Source organism: Colobus angolensis, unplaced genomic scaffold (assembly GCF_000951035.1).
Source record: "Colobus angolensis palliatus isolate OR3802 unplaced genomic scaffold, Cang.pa_1.0 Scaffold99, whole genome shotgun sequence".
NCBI classification, from domain to species: Eukaryota; Metazoa; Chordata; class Mammalia; order Primates; family Cercopithecidae; genus Colobus; species Colobus angolensis.
Genome location: NW_012123931.1, coordinates 2,599,005 through 2,603,288, shown reverse-complemented (window position 1 = coordinate 2,603,288; position 4,284 = coordinate 2,599,005). Strand labels below are relative to the sequence as shown.

Below are 4,284 nucleotides of genomic sequence, written 5' to 3'. Positions count from 1 at the left end.
GGGTTTATCCACAAGTACAAAGAATGAACTCTAAGACATACTAAGTGCAGGCTAGGTCGGATACAGGGGCTTACACCTATAATCCCAGCACTTTGGAAGGCCAAGGCGGGTGCATCACCTGAGGTCGGGAGTTCGAGACCAACCTGACCAACATGCAGAAACCCTGTATCTACTAAAAACACACAAACATTAGCCGGGCGTGGTGGTGCATGCCTGTAATCCCAGCTACTCGGGAGGCTGAGGCAGGAGAATCGCTGAACCCAGGAGGTAGAGGTTGAGGTGAGCCAAGACAGTGACATTGCACATTCCAGCCTGGCTAACAAGAGTGAAACTGCATCTCCAAAAAAAAAAAAACAAAACAAAACAGTAAGCTGTAGAATACATATAGCATGATCTCATGTATGTATACACACACAAAACGTACTAAAGATTTGTACATTTTATTATATGCAACATTTGCATCGAAAGAAAAACGTGGCTGGGCACAGTGACTCATGCCTGTAATCCCAACACTTTGGGAAGCTGAGGCTCAAGGATGGCTTGAGCCCAGGAGCTCGAGACCAGTCTGGGCAACAATGGGATGACCCTGTCTCTACAAAATAAAAAAAAAAATTTTAGCTGGAAGTGTTGGTGTACAACTATAGTACTAGCTACTCCAGGGACTGAGGTGGAAGGATCGCTTGACCGCGGAAGTTGAGTTTGCAAGGTTGTAGTGAGCAGTGATCATGTCACTGCACTCCAGCCTGGGCAACAGAGCGAGACACCGAGACTCCGTCTCAAAAAAAAAAAAAAAGAGAAAACATGAAAAACATGCTAGCGAGGCACAGTGGCTCACAAAGTGCCTGTAATCCCAGCACTTTGGGAGGCCGAAGCAGGTGAATCTCTTGAGCACAGGAGTTCAAGACCAGCCTGGACAACATAGCGAGACTGTCTCTACAAAAAATACAAAATTAGCCATGCATGGTGGCATGCACCTGTAGTCCCAGCTATTTAGGGGGCTGAGATGGGAGGATCACGTGAGCCCAGGAGATGGAGGTTGAGGTGAGCTGAATCTTGCTACTGCACTCCAGCCTGGGCAAAAAAGAAAAATGCTACAAACAATATTAAACTCTAGATAATGATAAACATGCTCAAGTACTTAGATGAAGTATACTAATGTCTGCGATTTATTTTGAAATACATCAAAAAATTAGATTCATTGATGGAGGGATGGATAGGTGGACATGCATATGTTAAACCAAGTAGTAGAAAAATGATAATGGTAAAATCTAGGTAGTGTGTATATGGGTGTTCATTATATTTACTAAAATTCTATCAACTTTGTTGTATATTTGGAAATTTTCTTGATAAAGTCTTGGAAAAAAAAAATCCACAGATTCTGAGGGTTAGGGAAAAAAAAAAAAAAAACAGGAAGAAAAGCCAACAATACAAACCAGCTCCCGAGTGTAAAAAATAAGTACTATAAATTGGGAAAGGGGTACAGACATGTACACTTGTGAAGACTCTATAAAGGTAAATCATCAGCTACATCTTTAAAATTAGAGATGAATTAGAACACAGGGGTATAGAGCATGAAATTAAAATATTATAGTAAGTTTAGACGTATAGGCAATAGTTATTTACAATCTTTGCCAAGTCATTCATCCCGTAAATAATTAGCAAGTGTGTACGTCATACCTGGCGCTGTGCGGAGGGTTAGAAGTCCAGCACTGAGTCAGAGATTTCCTCCCTGACAACAGCCAAGTCTTCCATATATGACTGCTATCAGCTGACATCCTCCTCGCAACAATCCTGTCAGATAGGCAGTCCCAGAACCCTCCTTTTTTTTTTTTTTTGCAATAGTGTACCATTATGTCCATCAGGCTGGAGTGCAGCAGTGCAATCACGGCTCACTGCATCCCCAACCTCCTGGGCTCAAGTAACCCTCCCACCTCAGCCTCCCAAGTAGCTGGGACATAGGTAGCACCACCATACCTGGCTAACTTTTGTGTTTTGTACAGAGGGTCTCGCTATGCTGCCCAGGGTGGTCTTGAACTCCTGGCCTCAAACAATCCTCCTGCCTTGGCCTCCCAAAATGCTGGGAGTATAGGCATGAGCCACCGCAATCAGTCAGAGCCCTCTTCTTTTCAGGGAAACTGATACTCAAATAACTTGTTCAAGGTCACATACCTAGCTAAAGGAGCAAGAGGTTGAATTCTTCCTCCTTGGAATATATGACCAATCTAAAGTAGAAACATTGGACAGATCATAAAACCACCCTTGCAGAGGGGTACAGTATAATTCTAGAATATAAAATATTTGAAAGCCAAACGATGGAACCACAAAGTCAGTCACAAAAGTATTGTCAAGTCCTGCTTCAGCCAACATGGTTGGTCTCCAACTGTTTCAAATTTGGAGTTTACAGTACTATCGTAAGTCTAGTCTATGAAAACATTATAAAAAGAAAAAAAAAGCACTTTGACATATAAAAACTATGGAGAGAAGACTAAATAATGGCAGTAGTACATTTAAAAGTCACCTGGCGGGCACAGTGGCTTGTGCCTGTAATCCTAGCACTTTGGGTGACTGAGGAGGAAGGATCATTTGAGGCCAGCAGGTGGAGGTTACATTAACCAAGATTGCACCACTGCACTCCAGCCTGAGTGACAGAGGAAGATCCCAAACACGCACACACACAAAAACAACTACAAGTCCTAAAAGTCACCTGGCCATGTATTATAATAAAAGGTGGGGGCTGGGCATGGTGGCTCACATCTGTAATCCTAGCACTTTGGGAGGCTGAGGTGGGCAAATCACTTGAGGTCAGGAGTTCTAAACCAGTCTGGCCAACATGGTGAAACCCTGTCTTTACTAAAATACAAAAAACAAATTAGCCGGGTGTGGTTGTGGGTGCCTGTAACCTCAACTACTCAGGAGGCTGAGACACAAGAATTGCTTGAACCCAGGGTGTGGAGGCTGCAGTGAGCTGAGATCGCTCACTGCATTCTAGCCTGGTGGACAGACCAAGACTCCATCTCAAAAAAAAAAAAAACAGGTGGGATGCTGGGCGTAGTGGCTCACATATGTAACCCTAGCACTTTGGGAGGCCGTGGTGGGAGGATTGCTTGAGTCCAGGAGTTTGAGATGAGCCTGGGCAACAAAGTGAGACACCATATCTACAAAAAAAATTAAAAATTAGCTGGGCATGGTAGTGAGAGCCTGTAGTCCTTGCTGCTTAGGAAGCTGAGGTGGGAAGATCACTTGAGCCTGGGAGGTCGAGGCTACAGGTAGCTGTGATTATGCCACTGTACTCCAGCATGGATGATGGAATAAGATCCTGTCTCAAAAAAACAAAAGTCTATCCTGGTCAGTTTGTTTAAATGCATACTCTCAGAACAAAAAAATAAAATAAATAAATAAATAAATAAATAAATGCATACTCTTTATTTTTTATAAATGCACACTCTTGATATAATGGGAAGTTTCTCTTCAAAAGCAAACTTCTATCAAAGTTATTAAGTCAATGTAACTTCAACCCAGTGCAAATTTGAGTAGTCTAATTCAAAATTTGTCCAGAAGTCCACCTCTGGTTTAAAATCTGCTAAGAAAGAATCTATTACAGAATGAAAGGCACTCTATTTAGATTTCCTATAGTGATTAGAATTATTACTTGGCAAAATTAACAACCAGTTCTTCTCAAAAGACACCATTAGATCTAATATCCAAGCCTCCTTTGAACTCAGTTTTTACATTCTTCTAATGCAGCAGTCCTCAACTACCGGAGATTCTGCCTCCCCAGGGCACATGTAGTAATGATGGAAGACATTTTTGGTTGTCACAACTCGGGAGGATGGAGTGCTACTGGTATCTCACAGGTAGTGTAAAAGGATGTTGTCAAACATCCTACAATGGACATGACAGTCTCCTCACAACAAATTATTTGGCCCCAAATGTCAACAGTGTGCCAAAGTTGAGAAACCTAAATCTAATCATAACCCCAAATGTCGTGTGTGTGTGTATATTATTTTTTAGATAGAGTTTTGCTCTGTCGCCCAGGCTGGAGTGCAGTGGCGCAATCTCGGCTCACTGCAAGCTCCATCTCCCAGGTTCACACCATTCTGCGGCCTCAGCCTCCCGAGTAGCTGGAACTACAGGTGCCTGCCACCATGCCCAGCTAATTGTTTTTTGTGTGTTTTTTTTTAGTAGAGACAGGGTTTTACCGTGTTAGCCAGGATGGTCTCAATCTCCTGACCTTGTGATCCGCCTGCCTCAGCCTCCCAAAGTGCTGGGATTACAGGTGTGAGC

The 4,284-nt window shown here is 42.9% G+C and overlaps 1 protein-coding gene across 4 annotated transcripts in view; it reads right to left on the bottom strand.

Annotated features, from left to right (window-relative positions):
• SIN3A (SIN3 transcription regulator family member A) overlaps positions 1-4,284 on the bottom strand; it is a 96,808-nt gene that overhangs the window by 66,367 nt on the left and 26,157 nt on the right. The window contains exon 2 of one of the 4 annotated variants that reach the window (XM_011932858.1): positions 975-1,071. The exons of the other annotated variants lie outside the window; for them this stretch is intronic. The gene's annotated coding sequence lies outside the window, so the exon portion shown is untranslated. The remainder of the gene's footprint in view (positions 1-974; positions 1,072-4,284) is intronic. 4 annotated transcript variants of the gene reach the window in all.